This window comes from Centruroides sculpturatus, unplaced genomic scaffold, assembly GCF_000671375.1.
Source record: "Centruroides sculpturatus isolate CEXI.00-Female unplaced genomic scaffold, Cexi_2.0 scaffold391, whole genome shotgun sequence".
NCBI lineage: Eukaryota > Metazoa > Arthropoda > Arachnida > Scorpiones > Buthidae > Centruroides > Centruroides sculpturatus.
In genome coordinates, this window is record NW_019384657.1 from 91,252 (window position 1) to 104,866 (window position 13,615).

Sequence of the window (13,615 nt, forward strand, 5' to 3'; positions counted from 1 at the left end):
TCTATTAAATCTCATTCTTTAAAAATTATTTCAAACATTTTACGTATTCTATAATATTAAATAATATATACGTATTGATTATTTTTAAAATTCATGTAAATAAATAAGAAATATAAACTGATATTAATAAAAATATCAAAGAAATTTTACTTTCCTTTAAAATATAGAAAAATTCTTAAATGTTATTTATTTAAATATCGATGGATAATATTCGATTTGTCACGTTAAAATGAAAATTAATTTTACATATACAGTATATATATAAGCTATCCAAAGCATATAAAATGTCTATTATCACCGTCTGTTGGTTTCTATCCTCAAGAGCTATTATCAAAGAAACAAATTTCTTTCTCCTACCTCTAAGGATTTCAGTTGTAACTAACTTCTTACACCGAAAGATACAACTAAAACAAAAATATATCGTAGGAATCTTCAAGTTGTTTGTCCGTAATAATGTAATTTCTGTTTTCTTATGAACTAAAAATAACGATTTAACCCGAGGTCTATTCCACAATTGCTGACAGATTGAACTGACAACGTAAAATACTCTCTAAATAAATCTAAAATCGGTAGAAACTTTTCACTACTCTTTATTATTAAAAATAAAGTTTTCTTAGAAAAAATATAGTTATTTTGTATTAATAATATTTGTTTTAAAATATTAAATGGGGGGTCTAAAATGAGGCTATCATCTTTTCGAGAAAAGTTTTCTAAAGGTGTATTTTTAGTTAGTTGTATTCTTTTATTTGATGGGATTCATTGTAAATAACGACCTTCATTTCCTGGCTTGTATCTTCAAATAGCAAAAATGTTTTGTCAAGTTAAACAACTTTTCTATGTATTTTTCAAGCCATTCGATTGTATTTAGTTTAAATTAAACTTACTATTCTATATATATATCATACCCTAATAATAACGATCATATTAAACGCAGTATTAAAGAAAAATCTATAATATTGCATAAAGTTATTGACGTTTTTAAAGAAAAATTATAAAAGAGTTAAAATTTTTCTTATACTTAATTAATTGCTTTTAACATGGATTAAAAAAAATCCAAAACTTTATATTTTTATCATCTTTACGTAATAATATTTTACTAAATATATTAAGTAAAATAATTAAATATTTTTTTCTAGATGAGACAATTTCCCGTGCTTCATTACATCAGGCCCGAGTAATTCATGCATTTTTACAATATATAATAGGTATGCAGAATAAACAACACAGTAGAGTAAGCAGGAATTGAACGGGTGTAAAATAAATATTATACAATACACTGTTTTATTAACATAGCAACATCTTTCTGTAACCGAATTGCCAATTGGGAGATTGAACCCCCGAAACACCCTCCATGTGCACGGCCTTGCATTACATTATTAATAATCAATAAATATATTGTACACAAATCATTAACTGAATACAATAAAACTGTACAATGATTGATATTACGTACTAACGATATCGAACAATATCATCAATAACAGCACTTCACTGATGACATATAATTTTGGAATGAAGCGATCTTGACATTGTTTTTTTTAGAAATTTACATTAAAGTAACTATAGCACCGAACGAAAACATTAATTTTATTTTGTTTTTATATCTTTCGCACGCAAATATATATATATTTAAATATTATCGAAAGTAAAAACTAGTTAAAAGTACAATATTTTTCATTATTTAAGTCAATATACTCCATTCATTTAACTGATATAACAAGAGACACATTAAACATTATCCTTCAGTTGCATATATTTATAATCGTTTTATTCTCTTGCGTATGATAAATTTTATTTTATTATCTATTTAATTAAAGAAGGGAATTAAGTAAATTTAAATATATTAAAATAAAGTTGGACAGTTTTATTTTAACAAAAAATATATCTCATAAACTTAATTCAATTTTTAAATGTGTATCTTCACATTTAATGCATTAAAATATATATAAGGGTCTATATAAGATATCTTTATATCTAATAAAAATAAAATATTATATAATAAAAATTTAATCTCTAATAAAATTATATTATTAGACCGAAAAATTGGTGTGATTCTTTTTCTCAAGCAATGTTAATTATACTGAATTAATGCTATTTAATTAATCTTGCAATCAAAAATTCTTTCGATTAATGATATTGGATACACCCAAGAGTTTTGTGTTGCATCTTGTCAACAAAATATGCTATTTTCTTCCAGTTTTACTATAAAAATGCAACTTAATTTGATTAATTTAATAATAATACAGAAATCTCCTATGAAACAATTCATTTGTGATCGAAAAAGATGCTTTTATAAGTAATAAAATATAGATTTTTAAGTTATAAATACCATTAAATGCGATAAAAAGTCATCCCGTTAGAGTGTAGGAAGTAATATTATATAAATAATCGCTGATAAGATAAGACATTGAAATATTACATATTAATAATGTAATTATAAAATAAATCATCGGATAATAAATCTTTAAACTTATATTTATTAAATTATTTCTTACGTAAATATAAATAAATAAATATAAAACAACTGTATTATTTACAGGGTGGCATCGTTAAATTAATTAAAAAAATAATCAGTTGATAAAGTTTATTCTTTTTTCGTAAACTTATTTTTCTTTATTTGTGATTAAATGAACACGTATAATGAATAATGAATTCTTTACATATTTAAACGTACAGAAATAAGGCACGTGATCAAATTTGCCGTTTACTTTATGATCAGAACCCATAAAGTCTAAAAGAATCTTTACGACTTCATAGAATGATTACGTGACACGTGATTTCATATAATTTCTATACGAACGGGATTTTAATAATAATAATAATACACGCAGAATAAATAATTTTACGTATTAAAAATTAACATAAAACGAAAAGAAAAAAAGAAACACGCGTGCAAATTGTAGAACGTGCAAAATAAATAATATTTACTTACGTGTCTACCTCCCGATGACTAATATTTATCCAAAAGCAAAGACATGGATGCGCTCCATGCCAACTGTTTCTTTAACACTGTAAATGCGTCACCACACTCAACACATAAATTCGGTACCAACCTTGTTAGGCGAAACCGCCCAAGGTGCAGGCTGGTTTGGTATAAACTGCGAGATGTTAGTCGTCCTCGCACCGGTCTTCAAACAGTACCAAAGCTGCTTTAAGCTGGCGTGTGAGTGACGCCAACTATCGAGAATGCGCAGAACACATAGCACCTGTAAAGCTAACTTCATTCTAGTGTTCTCGAGCTCGACAGGATGGCGCTTGTTATCACTGTAAAGAGGAAAAAATATGTTTTATGACACCTTTATCTGTCTATGTATCTACATATATCTATTTATATTCAGATTTCGCTCCTTAAATAAAAGCTATTTTGTATAAAAATAATCTCTTCATCTAATATAGATGATGTTTCTTCTATCATCAATCATCTTGATTGCCTGTCGAGTTTATATCATCATTGCAAATATATATATATATATATATATATATATACATATTTGATGATTTAAATTATTGTTCTATGTTTTTTATAAATTATATTTACGTCTCCTTTCTAATGGTAAACACACACAGCACACACATATACATTTTTAATATATAAACGATTTTTGTTTTCTAAATAATAATTTACATGCGTAATAACTTTAAAAATTGATATATAAATTATTATGTTCTATATTCTATATATAAATTATAAATTGCATTAATTTATATAATATTGATACATATATTAAATCAATTAGTCTACAAATTATATATAATATACGTATATATTCCTCGTCTGTTTATATGCATTTTATGTGTAATATCCAAAATTATTATTTATTATATGCAATACATTTATGGTCTTCTTACATTTTTCATATACAGCAATTAAGCAAGTTTTAAGGATAATTTTGTAAAAATTTCTTTTGAACATAATAATAATTTTAAAGAATTCGAAACAGAATTGCTGTGTGTTTACGCTGTAACATATAAAAGGGCCTCCCTTGTGGAAGAGAAAGTGCTACTAATGTTATCATTTCCTCTTTTACAAGGAAAAGCATCCTATATTATATATTAAAAGTGTGAGGCCCTTAAGATAAAAGAGACCATTCCTCCTCCACTGAATAATAATTTTAAAAACTGAGACTCTTACTATAACCACGTAGGTTAAGGCCTTAAACTGTAGCTTGATTAGGAATGTAAATCTTCTTCTAATTCGAAGCTTCGTTATGAAAGATAAAAATAAATGACTTTTTAAAGATATTTGTTAATGAATATTCTTAAATACTTTAAAACATCAAATAGAATGCAATAAAGATTTTTTTAATATTGATTAATAAATATCAAAGACTTTTTGATTACTTCAATTATACACGTTTTATAATTAAAATACAAATGATGTTTTTAATTTTAATTTTAAAATTAATTTTTAAATAAAATATATCATTAGAAAGAGAACGGATGAATTAGCTCTTGATAATTACATAAGTCTACGATTATAAATTAAAAAATATTTAAGCATAAGTGCTGCCATCTCGTGAGTTAAAAATGAACATTTTTTAAAGAAAATTTATAAAATACTTTTTAAATTTTTTTTATAAAATTTACATTATAAAAAAATAAATATATGTATATAAGTTATATAAAAAATAAAAATTTCATATATTTTCGTACTTCAAAACAATAAAATTTGATATAGATGAGATAATCGTTAACATTATCCAAGATTGACTTAAAACATGAATTTCAACTTAAGACAATTGTGTCAAGAGCTGTTAAAGTAAGACATAATGTGTATTGTTCATAAGTAAAACTTCAGCTGTCATTTTTACAAATCACTGCTTTGTAAATTAACAAGAATAATGCCTGAAATGCTTCTAAGATCCTCATTCGAACAANCTTCATATTAATGCATAATCCTTCTTATCTGAAGAAAATACCTGCATCAACAAATAACTATTATGTATAAATATATGTATATAAGTTATATATTTGTGTGTTACATAAATAAGTTGCATGCATATATACATACATATGTATTAGTGGAATATAAGAAGGTAATTTCGTAGTACATTTATATATATAAAGGAATACTTAAAGAATTTCATATATTTTCGTACTTCAAAACAATAAAATTTGATATAGATGAGATAATCGTTAACATTATCCAAGATTGACTTAAAACATGAATTTCAACTTAAGACAATTGTGTCAAGAGCTGTTAAAGTAAGACATAATGTGTATTGTTCATAAGTAAAACTTCAGCTGTCATTTTTACAAATCACTGCTTTGTAAATTAACAAGAATAATGCCTGAAATGCTTCTAAGATCCTCATTCGAACAATCACTTATCCTAATAAAAACTATCGATTTTTTAACTTTAAATAAAAAATATTATTTATAAAAATTTCTTATTTACATATATAAAATTAAAAAAAATGTAGTTCGTATAGTTAAAAATATGTTTTTAAGAACTTGTTTACATAGATTTTTATAATTTCTCTCATCTCTGTTACAGTGATAAAGTGGTAAAAACAGATTTTTACTTCCATTCCAAAGTATAGTAACTTAGAAAATTAGTTTTCTTTAAGGTTGGTAGTGTTATTACGGAAATGACATTGCTGGCTGACACGTAGCTTCGTTATGACTACATCAATTGATTTCTTAACAGCTAAAAATCTCGTATATTGATGTAAAGAGCTAATAAGTTTCTTTGCTGACAAAACAAAAATTTTGAAATTTTCGAAAATTTTATAATATTCTGTGATAACAAATTGAAATTGTTGATTTTATTGTATTTCTTACTCTAAATGAATAACAAACGTTTAAAAATAGTGTTGAAATTATCTTATGTTTTTGTTACGTCTGTTTTGTTTCAAAACTTTATATATATATATAGTTTTATCACATAAAGTAGATAGCTATCGATAGTACTCGATAACATCTATGTTATTGATGATACCATCAACTACGATAATCTTGTAAGTAAATAACTAGGAAATAAAAATAATCTGGGTCAATTTCACATACTTTAACAAATTAGTAATAAGCAACTTTTTCCTTTTGCTTACCTAGTTTAATATAAAGTAACTTTTAATATTATTGTGCTTAAATTGAATGAGTTAAACTGGAGAAACTTGTTTAACTGTTTCAGCTAAGGCACAATAATTAAGTTACATAACTTTTTATACATATATATGTATATAAATATATATATAAAATGTGCAAATACTACAGCTATTTTAACTTAATAAAATAAGTTAATTTAATAGAATTTTGCACTGGTTCAATTACTTTTTAATTGTGATCATAAAACAATTCTTACTGTCTGGTCACTTTAACATTGTTTTATTTCCTGAAACTTTTTGTATAGTGTCATTTCTATTATAAGAAACTTTTTCGATTGTGACAAGACCTCATTACATCTTAACAATATGTTGTCAAAAGCAAATTATTAAAAAGATACGTTCGTAATCTATTCTGACATATCAAAACAGCAAGCAAAAGTTTCCAAACATTTATTAAGAGTAATTTTTCTTATATTAAAAGAGTTCTATAAAAATAAAACATAATACACAAATAAAAAGTGAAATATATCTAAGAATTGAATTCGAAGATTAATTATAAAGAGAAGAAATAAATAAATAAACAGTAACAAAGTGTTTTCAATATTATTTATTACTCAATGTTGCAGTTATTACGGTAAGTATCTTACAAACGAACCCCAGTAGGTCTAATGTATAGACGTACACAGTAAGTCTTTTAGAGTAACTTGATTTCTCGATCAGATAAAGTGGATTAGATATATAAAATATTAATTTATTGTTCATAAATTGAAAAATTGCAATTATTATTATCAGTGAAACTATAGAGTAAGTAGAATAAAGTTTTTTAAAAATAGTTAAAACTCTAATCTACGACAATTTTAAGAATTACGTTTCTGAATTAATTAGTAATTTTTTAAACTCTTCGTTATGTGAGAATAAGAAGCCTTTTTTTCACACCCACGATTTTTTTTTTCACATTTTTTCATACCCACGATGGGTATGAAAAAATAATCTGGCCCACAATGGCGTGACTGAGTGGAACTCGACATATCCAGGATAGGCCAATTTCTGTGAGGTTTTTGACGGCGCGGATTCGAACCCGGATCCCCCCCCAGAGTGTTGTGTTGACCTTCTAACAGCTTCGACCATCCGACCGTCAAAATTTTAAATGATTACTTTTTATATTTTACTGGAAAATGTATATTATATAGGCTATAATTTATTAATTGAATATATATATATATATATATNGGTATATATATATATATATATATATATATTCTTTCTCTTTTTCTTATATTATTTTTTTCAATTTTCGTAATTAATAATGTGAAAATAATAATAATAATTTTAATATAAAAAAAAATTTCGCAAAATTTATATGCTTTATAATATTTAGTTCTTTCTCTATCTATATTAAAATATGATTTAAAGCTTTTCTGAAGTACGAAAATGAGAAAATTTAATTATAATAAACCTTAAATCATTCATAAAAAATGTCGTGCTTGTTGATAATTAATCTTCGTCCGTTATTAATTGATAAAAATGCATCATTAATTTTATAGAAATTATTTATGTAACCTGAAGTTTTGTTATTATAATATCAAAACTTTATATAATACTTTTGATAAATGATGTTACGTAAATTCGTATCATTTAAACTATGCAACATATTCTCAAATTTTCATCGTCAGAAAAATTATGCCTTTTCCAATTCCAATTTTAATTTTCCCAAAATCAAGCATAAAATTTTAATAAAATAACTAAAAAATAAGGATAATTTGAGCAAAATATCCGTTTATTCAGACAGACAAAATATATTTTTAGAAAAAATAAAAATGAAGAAAATCTATATCAACTTGTGACATTTGAAGACTCATTTAGTATATTGCTTCCATTTTTATTTTTTGCAGGATATATTTATCTAAAAGAAGTGTTTATATAATATTTATTTGAATTATAAAATATTTAAGAAAATTTTAAACGTTTCAGAATATTTCTATTTATATATGAGAAGGAATTAAGTTTACTAAAAAAATACAAAATTTATGGTCGCTAGAGTAGCCATGTCGTTTAAACTTAAACATAAACTTAAAAATGTATTAAAGTCGCTTTACCATGCAACAAGCCCTTAGAATGTCTCTAAGAATAAAAATTTTTAATTAAATTGTGATTTTTAGAGACACTCTAAGGGCTTGTTGTATGGTAAAGCGACTTTAATACACTTGGACAAGCAATCCAACGACATAGTCCGTTTCAAATTAAAAGGAACAAAAGCGATCTACAAAGAAGAATGAACTTTCCGGGGACTTTCTATGGAAAAATGGCTACTATTTAGGTTTTGGACGAGTAATAAAAATCCGGAAAACTCCAGGTTTATGGATCAGGCCCGAATCCGGGATCAATTTCCAGTATTAAGTGATTTCATTCACTCAGGCACTGGTGGGAGTGGATGAAAATTTAAAATTGTAATAATAATTCTGAAGTTTTCCACTGTAAATGCCTTACAAGATCTGATTTTGACGATCACTCATGAATTCTGTGAATCATATATGACCGTGAAATGACTATAATGATATTTTTACTCTTTTATATTTCGTACTATTTGAAATATTATATCAATTCAATATATTTTGAGAATTTAATTTGATTCCGACATTAAAAGCATTTTAGAGTAAGTTTTAGTAGTAATTACAACTGGTGGCTTCAAGCCGCATAAAATTAATCAATCTGTGCGATCTCGTTATAAAATATTTCAAGAGGTAAGCGATTTTTGATTGTCTGCAATTTAGTTGTGAAAAACGTTGGTAAGATTTTATTTTTCTGGAAAAACATTGTTTTTTTAAAAAACATCCGGCAGCATAACCTTGACCGGCGTAATCGTTCGCAACTTCACAATTCTCATTAATCACTATTCAGCAATTTAATAGAAAGTTCTAATAAAGGACTATGAAAAACTGATAATAAAAGTACGTCTTCTGCCTATTTAATTTCTCAATGAAATCTCAACGGTTTACATTACAGTATCAGTACACTTTTAACATCTTATATTAATTAAAACTGGGGATTGAAATTATTATTAGTAGCAGTATTACATCGATTAACTATTTCTGAGGTTTTTTCAATATTGTCCATAGGACTTTAATTTATAGATATAGGCCTATGTAATAAACATTTTTTTATTCACTGAGACTGTTTTTAACAAATAAGGTTTGTTAACTTAACTGTTCAAAAATTAAATCATTTAGTCAATAGAAACAGAAATGTGTGATATTAACATCATTTAAAAGAGGAATATTTGCAGTTTCGTACTGATCTTAAATGCATTCGATGTGCGCCTCACATGTGGCATATTGAAGATGTCTAGAGGGTTACCTCCATTTTTGCCAAACCCTCTCAAGCATGCCTTGTGTGACGATAGTAGAGGAAAATGTTTATGTTTCTCCACTTACAACGACATTAGAGGAATTGCGGAGGCGCATCAACATTGCTATTCAAAACGTATAATTATTAACATTTTTTTTACATTCATTTTAAATGTAGAGGAAGTTTTCAAGCTCTTCGAGACTTCGTGTAACTCTCAAGAACATTGAAGTTGGCCACAATCGAGTGGTATCATAAAAACGAAAACAAATCATTTTTTTATCTCTCCGACATAATCTTTGAGTAGAAATTTTGTATTAGTCTTGCTGCTACTTTATAAAACCAAGAACAAATTTTTAGTTTTTCATTATCTCTTTTTGTTACAGGAGTATTTTAAAGCAGTATTTTATTATCGGTTTTAACAATATTTAAGATTTTTCTACTTTCTATTGAATTGAGAATAGTAATATAAAATTTTAAAAATGTTTATTTTTAAGTTAACTATATAAAATTTATTTATTTATTATTAGAATAAGTTAAGTATAACATAAAGCACTAGAATATAAACATGAAAGTCTAACAAGTAAGTTTAAAGTAATATTTTGAAAATAGACTTATAGTTTATGATATTGTTAAAAATAATCTTTCATGCGTGGAAGTTGACATTAAAATGACAAATCCGGCATTCGTTTTGACAAGAGGATAATGTTTCCTGACGTATAATCAATTTATATATTTCAAGTGTTTCCGATGTGTTAGGCCGAGTAGCTATAGTCAAAATATGTATAAAAATTCACGCTTGGTTGAGATTTCTTTGCTATCATTTTCGATAAAGAGGATTTTTTGATATTTGACACATATTTACGGAAGAATAAAATATGAGTTACTATTTTTCAATAATGCCGTCAGATCAAAAATGTTGTATTTTAATCATCGTATTAGATGAAATTTTATTGAAAATAACTGATTATTGGATATTTACGAATACAAGTCTTTAACTAATGAGACATTGTCAGTTTTCAATTTTATATTTGTAATTCTAACAAGAAAAAATAGGCTTTATTGATCGAGAATATATTTTATTTTTAAAAACTTTCTCACTCGATACTTTAGTTGAAAAATTCAACTACAGTAATTTTCTATAAAAATAATTTTCTCTAAAAATAAAGTGTCAAATGGTTTGGTTTGAAGAGATTCGGCAATGCAACACTCAGACGATTTCCAAAGGCGGTGCACTTTCTGTGGGAAACTTGTCTTATTTAAATATTGATATTAGACACATGCAGTATTGACACACGGGTGTCAAATTTGGAGACCGAGGAGGTCACTACAGTAGATCTTGCAGTGTCTACTAATGGTTCCGTCTTAGGTAGTAGGTGTTGATCAGGAATGTCTTTACTGGTTTAGCAATGTGAGAGATTGCCTCATCTTGCACAAATGTTTCCATAGACAGCGCATTCCTTTCTTGCAAAGACGTTATCACATGCTCACGCAGAAGTGTCAAATAACGCTCTGCATTCACTGTACAGGTTGTCCAGCCGTTTACTGGGCAACGCGGTTTAAAGAAAAGCATTTATCAATGAAGAACCAGTGAAGCCGCATCAAACTGTCACCTTTGAGAAATGCAGTAGTTGCTGCATGTACTCATGAGAATTACAGGTCGTCCATTGCAACAATTATGGGTGCAAACGTTTCTCTCTATGCGGTATCTGCTGGTAAAAGTTTGTAGCATGTCTGCAATTAGGGATACAAATCCAGAATACCATGAAGAATATTGCGTACTGTAGATACAGGTAAGCCCAACTAGGCTACATTACAGCTTCCCGAGTATTGCTTATCCCAATAACTGCTTGAGACGCGAGTTCTTCCATTTCAGATGCCACAGCATCAGCACAGGGCTCTTTTAAAGATGATCTTCCGCGTCTTTGTTGATCCTCTAACTTCCCAGTTTCTTCAAATTGCTTGACTAGCCTTATCTGATCTGCGTATATTAAGGTACCCTTTGCATTCTTTACATTTTCCATGTATTTCGGAATTTTCACAAGTAACGGATGCTGATTCGTTGTCTCTGTAAAACAGTTTCACTAACAAAGCTTTTTCTGGCACACTTAACATTTTTGCAAACGTGCTATTTACAAAGATGAGATGTATGAAGAAATTCTCGGTTACTCAACATTTAATAGCCATCAAATTCGTATATTTCCAGTCTATTCACTGGTGATAGCGCCACCTTTCAGTGATTTTTAAAACTAATTTTTTCCTTTGTCAACAAATACCCCCGTGCTGACAATACTTACTTATCATGCAAACTACATTTCATTCCGATAATTCTCCCATTTTTTATAAATTTTTAAAGTTTTCACTTTAACTGTTTGCCTATCCTGTACTAATACATTCAAACCTCGGTTTTCTAACTTAATTCGTTCCTAAAAGTTGTTCGAAAGCAGATTTGTTTTCAAACCGAAACAAAAATTTTCCATGAGAAATAATGTAATATGAAGAACTGTTCCTGATTCCAAAATCGAAGTTTTTTATTTATCCTTTTAGCTGCATTTCATGCATAAAAATTCTTATAAATGCAATATAATATTATCTATATCTATATCCATTATATATACAGTCGACCCCCTATAAGACGGTAGATACGTTCCGTTTTTTATGAAATTGATGTTTTAGGAGACCTTGCCAATCATAGCCCGACACGTGTGAAGTTTACGGACTACGGCTGTTTGAAAGGTTTTCTTCCATAAAATTAATCGATTCCTAGACTAATTCGACTCAACATTTCCAAAATACGTATATTTTTTTGGGAATAATCCGTATAAACTATGCTATAAACAAAAAATTGTAGGATTACTTACCAAGTGTGCACCGTTCGACGTCGCCATTGCTTAAGCTTGTTTTCGTCTCGGAGCAGCGCACCAAACGGCGGCCGCGATTTCTGATAAGTTATTTTTCTGCGAAAACTTCGTTGAACTTTGGAGATATCATTAATATAAATAATTTTTATGGCCGTTGAATAAGAAATGTTTTTTCACAAGAAATGTATAAAATTACAGTACTGTATTAGACTTACGGTACCTAGTTTACATACTGTACAGACGATAGTAAACTCAATTTACTCGCCTAAACTCTCCGTAGCGTGGCGCTGGATGGCGGAAAGTAGTTCGGCTGGTTTACCGAATTATAGGAGTTTTTTTTTTACCATGTTTGTACGGATACCGTCGCAATTTTTTCGCCGTCATATAGGAATCCGAACTATAGGAACCCGTGTTTTGGGGGAGTCGACTGTATATATAATGGATATAGATATTGCATTTATAAGAATTTTTATGAGAATTTATAAGAATTTTTAATTTATACCAGTAGAGCGTCGATTTTCCGAATCAATTGGGGACTGGGGTTGTCCGGATAACTGATATTTCGGATAACTGATTTACGTACGAAAAAATAGTTTAACGTATCCGATGCCGAAATTTTTCTCCGTTGCGTGTCGCTTTGCGTTGAATTTTCGTCGATGTTAAGCCTAACAAAGACTATTTTATCGTTAAAAATTCTTTTTTTATTTTGTACAGACAAAATAAATATATTGAAAAATATAAAAATAATAAAAAATTATACTTCAGATGTTAATTTAGTATCAAAAACGTAAAATATTTGAGTAGCCCAAGACATAGCCAAAGATTGAAGCGACACAGCACTGGCGAAAATTTAAGTTTGCGGACTGGAATTCTTTCGGATGATTGACTTTCGGAAAATCGACGCTCTACTGTATATATATAAAAGCAAGATGTTCTGTCACCGTATTTTTTAACCAACGTATAGTAAAAAAAAAAAAAAAAAATTGGGGCCGAGTACCAAAGAAGGAAAATAGCTTAAATTAAATATACTAAATATTCTATGCTGAAATAGGAGTGCGTCTTAAGTGCCATAAAATACGATAAGAAGCAGTGGCACAGAACAAGCGGCGAAGTTGATTCTCGTGTATATATCATTTGTGTAATAGCCATATTAAATCTAATTAATGAAGCACAGCAAAATTTTAAACAGATTTGACCATTTCTTACATCAAAGGCAAAGTTTCATGAAGGTAACTCTCAAAAAGAACTTTCATGAGTCAGTTCTTGAATGCATCAATGAAGACGTGAATTCATAACTGAACTGGCAATGAATTGGAGATTTTTGTGGAAAGAAAAGAGACTTCGTCTTCCAAGCACTGGACAGCA